The sequence below is a fragment of the Podarcis pityusensis genome, assembly GCF_964106645.2.
Source record: "Podarcis pityusensis genome assembly, chromosome: 1".
NCBI lineage: Eukaryota > Metazoa > Chordata > Lepidosauria > Squamata > Lacertidae > Podarcis > Podarcis pityusensis.
Window position 1 is genome coordinate 118,889,970 of NC_138028.1, and position 19,247 is coordinate 118,909,216.

A 19,247-nucleotide genomic window follows, 5' to 3' on the forward strand; every position below is an offset into this window, starting at 1 on the left:
TTGCAGAGAGCCTGGTGCCATTCTGCTGTGATTCATGGACCCCTGCAGCATGACGTGCCTTAGGCGCCTGCAGACTGAGGGGAAGAGGAGAATGTGCTTTTCCACCCAGGCAGAATCGCTTTATTTCTAAGCACCCGAATATATAGCTTTAAATGCTGTGGGGGAGGAAGCACCCCCTGTGGTGTTTCCCCCTGGCCCTAAATGTCAAAGATTTTGTTAGACAGTTAAATATATATATATATCTGAGAGGCATTTCTGTTAAGCATTGTTGACAGGGACATCCCGAAGGCCTTTAGGGAGGTATTTTTATATGCAATGGCCGCAGCTCGGATTTTGGTGGCAAAGGGGTGGAAGGAACAAGAAGCCAATAACAGACTGGCATTACAAGCTACAAGAATTTGCTGAAATGGCACAGTTCACAAATACCCTGAGAGGCAATTCAAAACAAAAGTTTATGGAAAAGTGGGATAGATATAAAACATATGTTCAAAAATACAGTAAAGGTTTGCTATCTATGCTAGCATTTGATTGACGTTGGAGTGAGACTGAGTTGAGAAATAAGACTAAGAGCACATATTGACACAATATAGGAATATATGAGATAAAATGTAAAGAAGTATACAATAATAAGAGTACATTCATTTGTAAAAAAAGGAATATACAACGGGATAGAAGGAAGTCTAGTGTGTTGGTATGTATATGATTTGGGGGGGATTTGTTTTTGTTTTTTCTCTTTGTTCTCTCTTTTTTTGGTTTCATTTTCTTTCTAAGTATATAAAATTTGTATACAATTTTTGTATACATGTTGGAAATTATATTATAGTAAGTCCTGTAATATGACAATGTTTACTGATGTAATATAAGAATGTTAACAAATAAATAAAATGCAAATTCATATATAAATGATGCATATATATATATGATATATATATAAGGCAAATTCAGCTGATGCCTGCACCTGAGGATTCAGCACAGGTGAGGACCCTTCAGGCTCATGCCCCAGCCCTGGCTCAGCTGGTTCTGGAGGCGGGGACTCCTGTGCAGGCTGGGATTCCTCAGGTTCAGCCTCTGAGTCTGAATCCCAGGCCATCACAGTCTGTAACCTGAGGTACCACTGTAGTACTATTGCTTCCCTTGAAAGGAACCCTGAGAAATGCCAAGTCTTGCTACCCTCTGGAGCTGGAACCCTCTGGAGGAGGTCAGATCAAGACCTTGAACACCCACAATAGCAGTGCTCTTCATTACATTAATGATAAGAAGAAAACAACAGGGGACACAATGTTTCTGAGATGCTTTTCAACAAGGGAGGTCCTGCCAATGTCTCCAGACACCTGGAAAATCTCTGGATATTTTCAGATACCAGGATCTTGCCCTCAGGAGCCACCCGGAAAGGCCACTGATTAGTTAATCAGTGCCTCCCCCCTGCCCCCATACTAGTAGGCCATTCTCTCCTGTTTCTGCAAGCACTTGAGTGCTGGAACTTGTGGACAGACAACATGCAAGCTCTGGAAGTTTAACAAAATTAGAGCAGTTCAGCGAACACCCATATATTCAGCTGTGCCACAGTCCAGCATTTAGCCCAGTCGCCAAGGGAAGACACGCTTGCCAGTTTCTGTGCACTTGAGTAATAATTTAACAAGACTGATAGCCTTGGGTAAATAATCTGGGGACAAAGTTTCTCGGATCAAAGGCTTGCTCTGAGATTGGACTGGGAAACGCCATGGCTGACTGACCTTACAGAACGGCAAAAGGGTTCCTCTATTCCTATGGGCCTTTCCCCATCCATTCTAAATGAGGTGAGTATTTCATGACTGGCCGGGAAGACAAAAGAGCAAATATGCCGGTCATTCATTCAACCTGCTCTTTAGGAGAGGGGACCCCAGCAGATGCATCTTGGGTTTCTGCTGAATAACCAGGAAAGGCAATAGGAGGTTATCTCTGGAAACTTTTATCGCTTCTTTTAGGCGGCTCAGGTTCACGGGCCGAAGATGTGAGAAAAGAGCTCTGGAGACAGAAAGCAATTAGCAACTGATAGACCAAGATCGCTGGTCATATCGTGGCACACCATTGCTAATGCTATTTTGCTGAGGGTGGAGGTGAGATTCAGTGCCGAATTTACGTATAAGCTAAACAAGCTATAGCTGAGGGCATGGGTAGGCAACCTAAGGCCCGGGGGCCAGATCCGGCCCAATCGCCTTCTAAATCCGGCCCACGGGCGGTCCAGGAATCAGCATGTTTTTACATGAGTAGAATGTGTCCTTTTATTTAAAATGCATCTCTGGGTTATGTGTGGGGCATAGGAATTTGTTCTTTCTTTTTTTCCTTTTCAAAATATAATCCGGCCCCCCACAAGGTCTGAGGGACAGTGGACCGGCCCCCTGCTGAAAAGGTTTGCTGACCCCTGGCTTAGGGCCTCACTCTCTTGGGGGGTCCCCAAAAAAATTAAAGGGGAAAGAAAGCTGGATGTACATTTCCAAAATATAAGATAAAAAACAAATAAAATAAAACCTACATACAGTAACAGTGTTTCATGGCTCCTATGATGTACGTAAAGGGCCCCGCCTGCTAGCCTTCTCCCTAAAATATCACTGCTTTGCTCATTTCTATATATAGGGTACCTACATTTTGCATGAACTTTGCATTCTGCATAGACTTTTCAACAATTGCTTTGATAAAATACATATTCTGTTATGTGCAAATGGCTTTAGATACCTATTAGGTCCATAAATTATCATATAGCATATATTCAACACAAAAAATAGCAACAATTTGTTGTTGACAAAGGACAGCTGGACATAGAAAGGGCCCCATTACCTTCAGTAGCTTAGGGCCTCATCAAACCTAAATCTGACCCTGGTGAGGTTAGTTACCAAGGAAGCAATTCTATGGCTCCAAGACAGCGAGCTGAAGGCCAGACTGGATCCTACAGACCTCCCTCTCCCTGGTGCTTCCACCTTCCCAACAGTGGATCATGTACCGCAATGGTGGGGGCACAACAGTGGTGAGATTGGAGTTGTGTGGGTGCACAGGCAAAGTCAATCCTATGCTTCTACCATTGCACTCACAAAGCCCTGGCATTGACATCCTGGTAAGTTGCAGGAACCTCACTGTCAGGAGAGCAGGTGGCGCTGTGGTCTAAACCACTGAGCCTCTTGGGCTTGCCAGTCAGAAGGTCGGCGGTTCGAATCCCCATGATGGAGTGAACTCCCATTGCTCTGTCTCAGCTTCTGCCAACCTAGAAGTTTGAAAGCACGCCAGTGCAAGTAGATAAATAGGTACCGCTGTGGCGGGACAGTAAATGGCGTTTCTGTGTGCACTGGTTTCCGTCACGGTGTTCTGTTGCACCAGAAGTGGTTTAGTCCTGCTGGCCACATGACCCAGAAAAGTGAGATGAGTGCCGTACCCCATAGTCGCCTTTGACTGGACTTAACTGTCCAGGGGTCCTTTACCTTTACCTTACCTAGTACAGCATCACCCCACCCCCTGCATGGACCTTTCCTACTTCAAAGCTTTGATGTGTGAGGCACTGCAGAATTCCACCTTGTGCCCCATCCTTTTTAACACCTACCTGTCACAGACTGGTTGGATGCAGAGGAAAAGTGGCAGGTACCAGCCGGGGAACCACCAAGGGAAGAAGGCTCTGAGACTGTGAAGAGGAGGTGGGATGACAGTGAGTGGTCAGAGGGAGAAGACTGGGAAGAGGTGGTGTTGGAAGCTGAAGAGGTAACAGGGCTTAGTGAGCAGAGAGAGTCTGTGGCAGAGAGAAGTCCTGAATCAAAGCCAGAAGCTGAAACAGGAAAGTGCAAGGAGGGTGGCCAAGAAGCAGAGATGAGTCTGGCTGGTGAAGAGTCACAGGTGTCTCCCCTTTCTTCTGAGACAAGCTCCCCTCCTCGCTTGTCTCCCAGAACCAGTAGAGGGCTGAGGAAAGGTTGGCTGCATCCAGAAGCAGTCTCTGATTGCTTGGGGAAATCCCTGGAGAGGCGAGGACCTAGATGGCAGGGAGGAGGCAGGGACTTTCAGTTTCGGCAACTGGAGTAAGACCACTGGGAATAAGCTGCTCTGCTTATTAGGCCTGACACTCAACCAAGTCTGTGGAAATCGTGGTTTTGCTAATATAGAGTTAACTCCAACTTTTAACTGTGTGATTACTGACTGACATGCTCCTGTGACCCTACCTGATGCTTTTTGGAGAGATCATCTGGAAATTTGGAGTGAGGTGTCTATCATCAATGTACCTATCATTTACATCCATAGTCTAGCCCAGGGGTCAGCAAACTTTTTCAGCAGGGGCTGGTCCACTGTCCCTCAGACCTTGTGCGGGGCCGGACTATCTTTTGAAAAAATAAATAAATGAATGAATTCCTATGCCCCACAAATAACCCAGAGATGCATTTTAAATAAAAGGACACATTCTACTCATGTAAAAACATGCTGATTCGCGGACCGTCTGTGGGCCGGATTTAGAAGGCGATTGGGCTGGATCCGGCCCCTGGGCCTTAGTTTGCCTACCCATGGTCTAGCCTTTCATTGGTGTCAGTTATTACAGAGCCCTAGGAACCTACTCACTTCTAAACTGTCTCCACCAAATGAATAATATAGAAATGTTTCGTGTGCATTCCCCGTCCCCCGATGCTTGAAGACCTGAGGTGTGAAAAGCATCCGGACTGTACGGCTAAATAGGCACTTGCAATTAAAGAGTGTGTATGGAAATCAGTGTGAGAAATTCAGAACCAAAAAAGAAAGTGGATTCGTACAGGCTGATGAGAGGTTTGCTGTGATTGTTTTCTCCCCTTGAGAGATTTCAACTGGTGCAAGGTTACATCCACTTAAGAGGCAGTGATCCGCTATTCATATCAATGTCAGTTTTGAAGAACTCTCTGAGCAAGAGCAAGCATTGACTGACATGCCACAGATTAATTTGACTTCTGTGTTGATCTGGCAAAGACAGCTCTTCTCTTTCCCCCTCTGATATGCCAATGTCTTTCATCACAAGTCCTGTCACAATGCAGAAATCCTGACAGAAAACACATTCCTCCCCCCCCCCCCCGGCATCTTTATTGAAAGTTTAAAAATTCATAATTTTAATTGAAATTGTTCTGTGTCCGAAATGGTTTGTGTTTTGCTTTGTCCGTTTTATGTTTTTCTTTTCTTTCTTTCTTTTTTCTTTTTATCTTTTTTCTTTTTTTGTCTTTCTGTGTTGTTGTGTTTAAATGGTTGAAAATTAATAAATATTATTTTTTTAAAAAAATAAAAATTCATAATTTTATGTGCAGTAAACATGGTGAGACATAAATAAAAGAGAGAAAAAGAAAAAGAGAAACAGCACTCGTGTAGAAGGGAAAGTAAAGGGGGCAGAATCCAAAACTGTATACTTCACAAAGTTGTTATTGTACTTCACAGAAAACGTATTCCTAATGGTTACTTTGCTTCTCAAACAAGGTGGTCTGGCCCCTCATTGAAGGGATCTTTAGAAACTTGGCCCTCCAGATGTTTTGGGACTACAACTCCCACCATCCCTAGCTAACAGGACCAGTGGTCAGGGGTGAAGGGAATTGTAGTCCCAAAACATCTGGAGGGCCAAGTTTGGCCATGCCTGCTAGACAAACCTTAGCTGTCATATCTAATGTAACTGGCTTAGCTCTAAGAGGGTAAACTTTGCCTGCGCAGTGTCACGTGTCTCTGAATGTTGTTTTTTTCTAGTTTTATCAATGGGCTAAGGATGTTTTATCAACGAGGAAGCATTTCATTCAGTGCCTTCTAGAGAAACCTCCAGACTGGTCTTTATTGTGGGATGCTGGTTCCTTACGCACACACGTTTTTTGCAGCATCAATGTGATGTTGTCAGCATCAAAATGGCAGCCTGTTCCCCACCCCACCCCACCCCCATTTTATCCTGATTTATCCTTTCTAGGGAAATCTGATAAATTGTCAGCTGGCCCATTTGTGATATCTCAATAACCTTTCTGCAGATTAAGCCCTCCACCTCACTCCTGCCCGTACCTTCCAATCTAGAAGCACACTAGGATTATTGTCCTCAATCTTATCACCACAATGCTCCCACCTAGGATATGAAAGAAGAGATTTTATATTAAACAGGAGGGTCTAACTACAGCTGGAAATTGCTAATAGAAACATGTATTTGGTATTGCAATCTGGTCTGTCACTAGAACTGAATTTTAAATGTGTTCGAAATACAACTTCTTCCTTCCTTCCTCGCTTTCCTCTGCAGTGGCGTTTGGAAGGAGGAAGGCTTTTTCCTTTTTTTTTTCAAGGCAGGGAAATTAACAGTGTGCCAGGGCACTGGGCACAAGGTGACCAGAGGAAGGTGGCATTTCCTGGGCAATTCTGTCATGCCGCTCAGGAAAACTCGGCAGACTACCAGCTTCATTCTGCAGACCAGTGCATATTTCCTGCCAAATATAGGACGGTCATTCACAGAGGATTCATAGGATATCCATCTTTTGTCTTTAAAAGAATATATGGTTTACTAAACACTGGAAAAACCCCGTTCCTTTGCTGTGAACTTTAACATGTTTTTTCCCCTTCTATCATATCCTGAGCCCAGCCAGTAATTAATAAATCAGATGAGGGTAAAGGAAAGCCAAGCAAAGAGTTATATTAAGACAGGCTTCCTCAACCTCGGCCCTCCAGATGTTTTTGGCCTACAACTCCCATGATCCCTAGCTAGCAGGACCAGTGGTCAGGGATGCTGGGAATTGTAGTCTCAAAACATTTGGAGGGCTGAGATTGAGGAAGACAACAATTTGAGCCAAAGGAATTGCTCCCATTACATCTTGGGGCACGGCCCAGCTTTTCATATGGACAAAAAACACCTCTTGATGCCCTCCATTATTTGTACACTCCCCTCCAGACCGTGTCAGATGGCCGCCCAAGGCAACAGAGGCCAGCTGGAGAAAAGTGTGAGGAACAACAAGGTGTTGAAGGAGCTCTGTTTGTGTTTGTTCTCCAGCACAGTGGGGAAGAGCACTGTGGCACTGCTTAATTGTTGGTCTGAACATCCCTGACTGGTCCCAAGACACTATCTATACTCCAAATGGTGGTTCGCATTGTCCAACTGGGCACATTTATAGACCCTCCTTGTGTGCCTATTTTCCAGGGACAGCCCCCGATTTACAGAAACTGTCCCGGTTTCTGATTTGATCCAAGAACATCCCGCTTTTCCACAGGACGCCCCTGACACGAGTCAGCTCCTCCTGAAATTTACCTCAGGAAATGGGAAACACCACTAAGCATTCCGCTTGAGTCCCATAAAGAAAGCTTCTCAGCTTCTCAGCTTTACCCAGCCTGCTTACCACCACCACCCCCGAATACTTGGCACAGGCATGGCATTTCCATCAGAGAAAAGTTGGCGCGTATGGAGTTATGCAACTCCCGAGTCAAGGAGATCAGTAACTGTACAACCTTTAGAAGACATGTGAAGGCAACCCTGTATAGGGAATTTTTTAATGTTTAATGTTTTTTTATGTTTGAAGCCACCCAGAGTGTCTGAGGCAACCCGGTCAGATGGGGGGGGGGGATAAATAATAAAATTGTTATTGTTGTTGTTATTGTTATTGCCATCATCACCATTATGGAATAGGACGTCCCTATTTTCATTGGAGAAATGTTGGAGTGTGTGCATTTATCTCAATAAACCTAAACCCTGAAATTAGCTCAGCCCTCACAATCTCATAAATGTCAGGAATTAATCCCTGCCTCCTCCCTGCACTGCATTCTAGAGATTCTTTTCCTTATCAGGTCTAGAAATGAGAAACCTAACATTAGATGCCACGGAGAACTCCTCTCATCTCTTCTCAAGGGTCAGGGCTGAGCATTACATACAACCTTTGGACAAAAATGCATGGCAAGGACAGGAGAGCAAAATTGTGCTGACTATATTGGCTATTGATGTTTTTTTTTCTCTGAGGAAATGTTAGCCCTTTGGCCTTGCGTCATCATTTCTCTCAGGGCTGCTGAAATGAAAAGTCTGCTTTGTTTGGTAATGGCTATGACTGTTAGCCATCGACTCCAAAAGCAACCTTCTTCCACGATGCATTTGCTGTGCCAGTTAAATAGCTGGAATATAACTCCTTTTGGTGCAACCCAAACGCCACTTTCTGGGGTAACAAAAAAAATATATTGCTGACAGATGGCTCGTGTTGCTTTGTGATATTTTACCTTCACTGCTTTGTGATATTTTACTGGAGTTTATTTCTTCCTGGGTCAAAAGGGTTGGCGAAAAGGCTGGACCACAACTTGCCAAATTTCTTTCGAAATAATGAGGATGATGGAAAACGAGCGAGGTCCCAACTAAAGAAGAATGGCAACTTAAACTGATGGAATACGCACAGCTGGCAGACTTAATTTACAGAATAAGAGAACAAGAAGAATGTACGTTTAAAGGAGAGTGGAAAACGTTTAATGAATATATGGGTGAAAATTGTGTACGTTTGAAAACGTTGGCAGCATTAGGACAAATTCACCAGTGTAAATAAGTTTTGATGGATGTAAAAATGGAATACGGACTGGCTTAGTTTATGTAAAATATGCAGGGATCTATGGCATGCAAATTGAACCATGGAAGGAGAAGAAGGGAAGTCCCTGGTATTTTAAGGTTGTTCAAATGAATATTGTAAAATGTAAAATAGAAAAACTTCATAAAAATTACACGAAAGAAAATGAAACAATGAGGATGAGGCTATTTGAACTGCCTGCCATTTCTCTCTCCTTTGTGTGTTGCTAGCTCTTCCTATTGCTGGCCTCCGTGCCTTCCTAAAGCCTACAATCCCAGAGACATCACAGCCATCATGTCTGGAAGCCTCTCATAGCATAATTCTCCATGCATTTGTCGAATCCCTTTTAAAATCTATCACCACCTCTTGTGCCCTGTGAAGAAGTACTTCATTTTGCCCATCCCAAATCTCCCACCATTCAGTTTCATTGGCTGTTCCCACTGGGGTCCAGTATTATGAGAGGGAGGAAAACATCTCTCTATTCATTTCTTTCCTTTCACTTTCTCCAAATCATGCATGATAGTTTAAACCTTGATCATCTTCCACAGTTGATCCTCAGATCGTCTGAAAAAGGCCCACGAATTGTAAGCTTTCTGCTCCAGTTCCCTGATCACTTTGATTATCTTTTCCTATTCTTTTTAGCCCTCTACAATATTCTTTCTGTGATGCAATTTCCAGAACTGTACGGAGAATTCTAAGTGTGGTTGCACTATGGATTTGTATTAAGGCATTATGAGACAGACGGTTTTGTTTTCAGCCTCGTTCCTAATGATCTCTTAGTATGGAATTTGCCCTTTTCACAGCTGCCACACACTGGGTCAATGTTTTCCTTCAGCTTTGCACCATGACCTCAAGATTCCTTTCCTGGCCAGTCACTGCCAGTTCACATCCCATCAGCGTTCGTGTGAAATTAGGATTTTGGCCCCGGTATACATCACTCTACAGTTTATACTTAATTACACTGGACCCCATTTGCCATTTTTATTGTGCATTCAACCAGTTTGGATAGATCTTTCTTGAGTTCTTCACAGTCCCTTTTTGTTTCCATCGTCCTGAGTAATTTGGTACAACCAAAACCACAGCCAGCTCACCCCTAACAACAGATCATTTACGAGCAGTTTAAAAGTATTAGTCTCAATATACATAGATGGGGAACCGTGCTTCTTATATGGCTCCATTATGAGAATGGCATTTATTCCTATCCTCTGAAATGAGAACATTTTCCCAGCTTCAAATCAGTAAAATAATAATAATTTGTTTGTTTGTTTGTTTGTTTGTTTGTTTATACCCCACCCATCTGGTTGGGTTTCCCCAGTCACTCTGGGTGGCTCCCAACAAAATAATAATAATAATAATAATAATAATAAAGCGATAAAATTCAGACATTAACAATTTCCTGATATAGGGCTGCCTTCAGATGTCTTCTAAAAGTCAGATAGTTGTTTATTTCCTTGACATCTGATGGGAGGGCACTACCGGGAAAGCCCTCTGCCTGGTTCTCTGTAACCTCACTTCCTGCAGTGAAGGAACTGCCAGAAGGCCCTCAGCGCTGGACCTCAGTGTCTGGGCAGAATGATGGGGGTGGAGATGCTCCTTCAGGTATACTGGGCAGAGGCCATTTAGGACTTTAAAGGTCAGCACCAACGCTTTGAATTGTGCTTGGAAACTTACTTAGCAGTTTACAGATGGGTAGCATCTGATAAAGTGGAATGTGGTCCACAAAGCTTATGCCTTAAGAAATTTGTTGGTTTTTAAGGTTCCATAAGACTCTTTGTGGTTATTCTCTCATTTATCTGTCCATAAGGTATCTGTCCTCTCATCCCATGTTTGCTGAGTTTTCTTCATAGCCTTTGGTGAGGGATGTTGTCAAAAGCAGATCTACTGGATGACTTCAACCTACATGCTTGTTAGCACTCTCAAAGAACTCTAGAAGGTTTGTGAGGCAGGACTTGTTGATTCAGGGTTTCATGTGCATCCTGTTCTGCACAACCATTCTCCAGACAAGACCACCTTGAAGTGTTCACCATCCTTATGATGAAACTTGGGACAGGTAGATGTTTAATACTAATCCATGAAAGAGCACCAGCTCCTGGGACACCTGCACAATTTCTCTGAGAGAAGCACCATTTTTTGCTTATTCTAAGAGCAAAAGAAATCTTTCAAAGGAATCTAGCCATATTGTTCATCATTGAATAATAGACTGACATTTCCTTGTATCATCAATCAATTTTACAGACTTCTTGTCTTTAAATGGATAAATTAATTTAGCAGTGTCTCCTTTTTTATTATTATTCATCTAAACAAACCATTCTTTTTTGTGTTGCATGCTGGCAAATACATCAATTAGTAGCAATCTTATATGCTGATCTTTTGCCCTATCAAAATGGGATTGTTTCTCTCAAACATCCTCTGAAACCTTCCTGAAGAGAAAACAACTGTGTGTACAGCTAATAGCATTTGATTATCTATGTGCATGGTGGTTGTTTCCTCAGAGAAACCAGACTTCTACTAATAGAGAAAGGGAGCGAGAACCTCTTTGTTCCATTTTCACAATTTCAGCATCAACATTTATTCATTTATTGACGTATTACATTTATATTCTATATTGTCTCTAAGGACCTCCTGAAGATGAACACGGTTCTTCCCCTCTCCATTTTATCCTCACAACAAACCCGAGAGGTAGGCTAGGCTGAGAGACAGTGACTGGCCCAAGGTGTGCCCATAGCCAATAGCTATCACTAGACCTATAGTCATCTAAGTCGTTGGGCATCATCGTGAGGCAGGGCACGTTGGTAGTCACAGCACCACGGATAGCTCCAAGTGAGCAACGTGTTCCAACAAAGAACTGAGGCTTATGAGTCTCTTCCTCCAGCCTACTCTTCCCAAGCTCCACACTGAATGTGGATCTTAAATGTGGCACTGCCTCAAGATGACGAGAGCCTCATCACTCTTCTGTGGCTTTCTGCCTGGCACATTCTCAGCACCGGAGGGCAGAAGGCACTTGAGTTCTCCTTCTGTGAAGTGGTCTTGGTTCAGGAGCTGCAAGCTCCAGTCCACCAACCTCAGCACTGGGATCTTGACCCAGCTCCCCACAGCAATCCGAAACTCTGCTGGCTCACCCTCAGATTCTAAGTTTGAGGCTAGAGCCACGACAGTGCCAATCACTGTGTTTTGTGACAATGAAATCTCCAAGTTAATTATGCATTGTGTGAAGTGAAGTGGGCAGCCTTCCTCTGCCAAGTGGTTTGCATTTGTTCTTCTTCATTTGCCTCTGAAAACATAGGAAGTCTAAGATGGGAGAAATTGCTAAAAAGAAAAAAAAGAAAAAAGTTGGGGGGATATCAATGTAGTACCAGAACAAAACTATGTGATTAAACACTGAACTCCAGATTTTGGAACATCTAAACATTTTAAGCACATTTCTTTGGATCACCTTCTTCAATCATCATAAATCCCCAAAGCATTTAGTACCACACTGCTTATGTAAGAATTCCTTAGGAGGAGAAAGCTGACCTTAAGTTTTTGGGAGGTTCTGGTATGAACAGAGAACTGTGCAGTTTTCCCCAAATATAAGATACCCAATGTGTGATACAGCACAAGACCTGACAGGGTCAAGCAAGAGATGGGGGGAAGATCATCAATCTTTTTTATAAAGACCAATTTAAAAAGACAAATAGAGTAAGGGAGAGAAAGCTTTTTTTTAAAAAAAAAAAAACACTCCCCACCTTTTGAGCCTTAAAATATTCCAATGCATTTTTTTTAATTCCATAAATTTCTGCTGTAGTCAAAATAAACGAACACTCCTTATTTTCCTGTAACGCGCAATGCAGTTTAACAGTGACCATATATGGACACAGTGGTGCGAATTAAATTTACTCGGGATCCATAGATACATGCTATAGGCCTCTGGGAAAGTACTTACCAGCACAAACATTTTTTGCAGACATCTTCCTCGCCTTGATCATTTGTAAATGCACTTTCCATCCACACCGGTCCCACACTCACAGAAAGTTAGCTGACCAATGGTGTGCCTGCTCTGGGCACCAGTTACTGGCACGCTAATGCTGCCTTGCGTATGCACTGGCCATAGGTGCCAACTCCCTGGGGCTCTGGCTGTCCAAGCATCCACCGAATTCCTCATGAAGGGGCTAGGTAAAGGTAAAGGTAAAGGTAAAGAGACCCCTGACCATTAGGTCCAGTCGTGACAGACTCTGGGGTTGTGGCGCTCATCTCGCTTTATTGACCGAGGGAGCCGGCGTACAGCTTCTGGGTCATGTGGCCAGTATGACTAAGCCACTTCTGGCAAACCAGAGCAGCGCACGGAAACACCGTTTACCTTCCCGCCGGAGTGGTACCTATTTATCTACTTGCACTTTGACGTGTTTTCGAACTGCTAGGTTGGCAGGAGCAGGGACCGAGCAACGGGAGCTCACCCCGTCATGGGGATTCAAACCACTGACCTTCTGATCGGCAAGTCCTAGGCTCTGTGGTTTAACCCACAGCACCACCCACGTCCCACGGAGGGTGTGGTAGGACATCCCTATTTTCATCGGAGAAACGTTAGAGGGTATGAGTTTATAAATTGTATACCGTATTTTTTGCCCTGTAGGACGCACTTTTCCCCCTACAAAAATGAAGGGGAAATCTGTGTGCGTCCTATGGGGCGAATGCAGGCTTTCGCTGAAGCTTGGAGAGCGAGAGGGGTCGGTGCGCACCGACCCCTCTCACTCTCCAGGCTTCAGGAAGCTATCAGCAAGCCTGGGGAGCCCGCGGGAGTTCCCGCAGGGCTCCCTAGGCTGCGGATAGCAGCCTGCTTCCCAGAGCGCGGGGAGCGGTGAAAGCAGAGCGCCCGGCGCTTCGGGAAAACATCGGGCAGCCCCACAAGCTCGGGGGACAGCGGGGAGGCGGACCGCCGCCATCCCGCTGTTCCCCGACCTGGTTTGGATTCCCCGACCTGGTTTTGGGGGGGAAATAAAGGGGGGGAATTCCTTTATTTCCCCCCAAAAAAACTAGGTGCGTCCAATGGGCTGGTGCATCCTATGGGACGAAAAATACAGTAAATACATATAATATGCAGCTCTTGGAATGAAAATGTTCCATGTTGAGACAGGATTGCACTAGGAACAAAGTGGATCACCCTGATCAGAAGCTACAATCGTAAAATCTCGCTCTAGGTTTTCTGTGCTATTGGGTGGGGCAACACAGGCAAGGTTTTCTGGCATTCATCAGCACAGGGAGGAACATGATAAGAATGCACCGAGGAGCATGTATTTACAAAGCCAACTCGGTCCGGCGTCAATTCCTTTGGCAGAAGAGCAAGCCATTGCTTCTCCTGTAAACCTGGAAGCGTGACTCACCGCAGTGTTTGTGCATCAGGTGCCTGTCACAAAGCGACCCTGAATCACAGACTTCCTGGCTGACACATTGGGAGGACAATCTCCAAAACATACACGCAGCTCCGGAAGAGAGTTCCCTTGGCTGTTGGGAAGGTGGAATGTGTTATTTTCAGCTTGGACATTATTGTCGCTACTTCTTTAAAAAGAAACTGCAGAGAAAAGCGAGAGATGCAAACTCTGCAGTTCTTTCTAATGAGAAATGAGCATTCAATCTCTGAAAAAAATCACGCTTTCTAGATCACAGCGTACAGTGTGGTGCCAGCTAGCTGTCAGGGATTTTCTGCTTTCTGGGAACAGTTTCCATCTCAGGCAAAGTGATATTCCTAGATACAGCTCTTCTGTTTCCAAAAGACCACTGTCATTTATTTATTTTTGAAGAATAAGATAGTAAGAAAGTAGTTGCACCTTGTAAATCAGGACACATTCCTCCACTCAAGAGCTATTCATTCTATTCCAGACCTTCCAAGTGTCCCTATTTTCCAGGGATTTACAGAATTTACAGAAGCCATCCAGGTTTCTGATTTCATCCTGGAATGTCCGGCTTATCCTTAAGATTTTCATTGGAGAAATGTTGGAGGGTTATGGTGGGACGTTTCTATTTTCACCGGAGGGTATGGAGTTATGTGATCCCTGAGCCAAGGAGATAAGTAACTATACAACTTTTAGAAGACACCTGAAGATTATAGGGAAGATTTTTAATGGTGGTGGATTTCAAAATGAATGCAGGTAGGCCTTTAGGACAGATACCACTAAGCCTCTTGGGCTTGCTGATCAGAAGGTCGGTGGTTCAAATCCCTGCGATTGGGTGAGTTCCCGTTGCTCTGTCCCAGCTCCTGCCAACCTAGCAGTTCGAAAGCACACCAGTGCAAGTAGATAAATAGGTACCACTGTGGTGGGAAGGTAAACGGCATTTCCATGCGCTCTGGCTTCCATCACGATGTTCCGTTGTGGCAGGAAGGTAAACAGTGTTTCCGTGCGCTGCTCTGGTTTCGCCCGAAGCGGCTTAGTCATGCTTAGTCCGTGTGCTCTGGTACTTGTCACGGTCCTCCGTATGCCAGTAGCGGTTTAGTCATGCTGGCCACATGACCCGGAAAGCTGTCTGTGGACAAATGCCAGCTCCCTCGACCTGAAAGCGAGGTGAGCACTGCAACCCCATAGTCACCTTTGACTGGACTTAACTGTCCAGGGGTCCTTTACCTTTTTTACCTAGGACAGATCCAGCAGGGATCTTTTAACATTCTTATCTCAGGTCATAAATAATAACATAGTTTTGCCACACAGTGGTAAAGTAGACCGGCTACTGGTACCAAGCACCTTTGTTATTCCGCCCATCCATTTTGTATTTTAACTCAGCTTATGATTTCACAGTAGCTTTATAAGTGTTCTTGGGGGAACCTGCAGCAGCAACAGAAGCCATTCCCCTCCTTTCTCTCCCTGCTGCCAAGCTGCATTCATGTACATTTGGCTCACCTACAGCCTATTGACAAAGGGCCTGCTCCCTCTTGGCAGATGACTGACTTTGGCTATGTATTGCAGCATACATAATGTAATTGCATTTTACAATATGGGCAGGACTTCCTGGGGAAAGTGGGAGAGGAACATCTGGGCAACTGCCTCCCATGCATCTTTTTCAGTATCTAATCTTCTTCTCGTAGCAGACTAAAAATTGCGATCGTCGTCGCCATTCAACTACATTTTTGAAGAGTTTCATTAATGGGCACAAGGGAACAGACAAAGTGGATCCACATGATGGCAGCTGAAATACCCTGAATTAAAATATGCTTGCGAAGCACAGTTTTGTACCCAAGAAGACACTGCACATTTTTTGTGTGTTCCTGACAGAAAAGACATTATCAGATATCTTGGCACAACATTATCTCACCTCTGCATTTCCTCTCAAGCACTGCACAACAAGCAGTGGGGGAGAGAGGAAGAGATAAGATAACCAAGGATTCCCCATGCCACCAAAGAAGCAAAGTGTGTTAGGGAGAGGAAGAGGCTGCTACCAGCCAAGTGAATTTCTTTTAAGAAGAAGCTACCAATCCTGCTGGGCCGCGGGTGGCGCTGTGGGTTAAACCACAAAGCCTAGGACTTGCCAATCAGAAGGTCGGCGGTTCGAATCCCCGCGACGGTGTGAGCTCCCGTTGCTCGGTCCCTGCTCCTGCCAACTTAGCAGTTCGAAAGCATGTACAAGTAGATAAATAGGTGCCGCTCCGACAGAAAGGTAAACAGCGTTTCTGTGCGCTGCTCTGGTTCGCCAGAAGCGGCTTAGTCATGCTGGCCACATGACCCGGAAGCTGTACGCCGGCTCCCGCGGCCAATAAAGCGAGATGAGCGCTGCAACCCCAGAGTCAGCTACGACTGGACCTAATGGTCAGGGGTCCCTTTACCTTTACCTTTACCAATCCTGCTACAGCATACAATGCTGCTAGATCAGAGGTTGGCAACGTGCGACCCATGGGCCAAATGCAGCCCACGAAGACCGTTTTACCAGCCCACGAGCTGCCCCCGAACCGAGCCACCCACTTGGCGAGTCCCCCACACGCTGTGCTAAATGAGCGCAGCGCAGGGACTCGCTGAGCAGCACCTGATATCACGTCTGCGCATGTCCAGACACCAAAAATCACTTCTACGCAGGTGCGATTTTCGGTGTCTGGGCATGCGCAGAAATGATTTCCGGCATCGCACCACGCTGGCCCGGCCCACGGACAACCTCCGTGGGAGTGATCCAGCCCATGGCCAATAAATCGTGCCGACCCCTGTGCTAGATTCTGCACAGCAGCGCTCAAAATTCTCCAGAGGATGACCTGTGCCACAAATCAGATTTAATGAACGTATCAGGAAAAATACGGTAATCAGAATAAAAACAACAACCCATTAACATCCACCCCCACCCCACAAAGAGACATCTTTTAAAAGTGTATAATTATAGCCTGAATTTTAGGAAGAATTCAGCCTTGCGGCTTAATTCAGTTGGCAGCACAGAGTCAAGAAGTGAAAAGTTTCAATTTGCTCTTCACTTACATACTGGCTATTGCATTTTCGGTCTAGGAAATATGGACCTATTTTTCTGGGCATACCGTCTGGTTATGGGAAAAAGTGAATCCCATATGCAACACCTAGGAATGGGTCTGCAAAGTCCTACTGATTAAAAGAGCTGCCGGACTGCTGCTATTTTGGTTTCAAACTCCAGTAAATCCAGATTGCACAATTAAAGCTGATTTAGAGCTTCTGCTCAAATCAGACTTGTTGTGATTCGGAAAGTGTCACTGGAAACGATGGAGTTACATTTACTTGACGCAACATCATCTCACCTCCCAGCACACAAATCAAAATGAATGCAGAATAAATAGGCAGCACTGTTGTCTAGCCTCCTTGCAATGGTTTTGCAAAGAAATCAGGCTGCATTCTCAATAAACAGGTCTGGAATGAACCCAAGATGCTTAATCAGAAGATGATCTTGGTTAAATGCTAGATGTTCTTGCTGTCGGAGGCCTCGTTTTAGAATTGCAGGGGCAATAAGGGATCCCCATAGCTCGAATTAGTCACCGATGGCAAGATGCAGATGAGTACAGGCAGTTTGTTTTCTGCCTGCAATGTCAGTGGTGATTCATGCATCACCGAGAATGTGACAGGCAAAGATACAGTTAGCCACAGGCTGACCAGGAAATCTCTGGACACCCTGAAGAAAGGAGCTTACTCGCCACAGCACAGCGTTAAGTGGCCTTAAGATCTCATTATTCCTATAGAATAGCAGAATCAGCAGCATCTTGTGTACATCTGCCCTTTGGTGCACTGAGAAATGAGGAAGGTTTGTTTACTTGCAGAGCAATATAAACCTTCTGCCACCACGGACAAAGTTCTGTGGAACAGCTGAGCTACTACTCCAACTGCATATTGACTTGAAAATACCACTTCTCTGATGAAAATAGGGATTTCCTATTCCATAATACAGTGGTTACAGATGCTTCAGGTTACAGACTCCGCTAACCCAGAAATAGTTCCTCGGGTTAAGAACTTTGCTTCAGGATGAAAACAGAAATCATGCGGCGGCAGCGGAAGGCCCCATTAGCTAAAGTGGTACCTCAGGTTAAGAACTGTTTCAGGTTTCAGGTTAAGAACAGACCTCCGGAATGAATTAAGTTCTTAACCCGAGGTACCACTGTAATAATAATAATAATAATAATAATAATAATAATAATAATTTATACCCTCCCCATTGACAGGGTTGCTCCAGCCACTCTGGGCGGCTTCCAACATATAAAACCGTAATAAAACATTAAACATTAAAAAACCAAAACCTTCCCGATACAGGACTGCTTTCAGATGTCTTCTAATAGTTGTACAGTTACTTATCTCCTTGGCTCGGGGGTCGCATAACTCCATACCCTCCAACATTTCTCCAATGAAAATAGGAACGTCCTAAGGAAAAGCGGAACATTCTGGGATCAAAGCAGAAACCTATAAATTGGGGGCTGTCCTTGGAAAATAGGGATACTTGGAGGTCTGCACTTTAAAGTCCCACTGATTTTAATGAACGTTTTAAAATTATGTATTTATGGATTATAGTTAGAGAGATCGGATGTCGATAGCAAAGAGCAAAACACAACAACTTGTCAAAGTCCAAAAACACAGTAAGGTGGATACGTTTCATTGTTAGTCCCCCCATTCTTCAAAAACAGTTCATTATTACAGCATATTAAAAATAACCCATTCTGTTAATAGCCCTTCTGTTAACTGAAATGGCCAAAAATATCCTTGCTGGAGTTGACAGGTGAACACAGATCAATTTGCTATTATTATCAGCAGCTGACGACCGAAACCTTCCACTTCCAGCTACCAGCTGCATATTGCAGGTGGAAGTTGCATGCATATGAAAGTTGGCAGGTTGTACTGCAGCCCAGATGGAGAAGCTTCCAAAATGGTCCCCAAAGGCCAATGTAAAACGTCCCTGAGGGACATCATGAATGACGGAGCTCATCAGCACTTTACATTTTAAAGCTATATCATACCACATTAAACTGTCGTGGCTTCTCCCCAAAGAATCCTGGGAACTGTAATTTGTTAAGGATGCTGAGAGACTCTATTCCCCTCACAGAGTTCCAGGTGCCACAGTGGTTCAACAATCAACCCCTCATCTCAGGGAACTCTGGAAATTGTAGCTCTGTAGCACCCTGCCTTTAATTTCCAGCTGCTTCTGCCTCCCCTGGCACCACCTTCCAGTTGCACATAACAGAGCTCACCTGGAAATGCAGGTATCTTTGTCTAGACGTGCCTTAGCAAGGAGACACGCAATGACAGGTCTTATTTGCAGAACCAGGAGGGTAAGTACTTACTC

At 44.5% G+C, this 19,247-nt stretch overlaps 2 long non-coding RNA genes across 2 annotated transcripts in view; one reads left to right on the forward strand and one right to left on the reverse strand.

Annotated features, from left to right (window-relative positions):
• LOC308458739 overlaps positions 1-19,247 on the forward strand; it is a 395,423-nt gene that overhangs the window by 367,162 nt on the left and 9,014 nt on the right. The window lies entirely within an intron of this gene.
• LOC308458798 lies at positions 11,049-19,141 on the reverse strand. Its single transcript, XR_013977674.1, has 2 exons — positions 18,922-19,141; positions 11,049-11,819 (listed from the first exon to the last, which is right to left on the reverse strand). It is a non-coding gene; the product is annotated as an uncharacterized lncRNA (long non-coding RNA).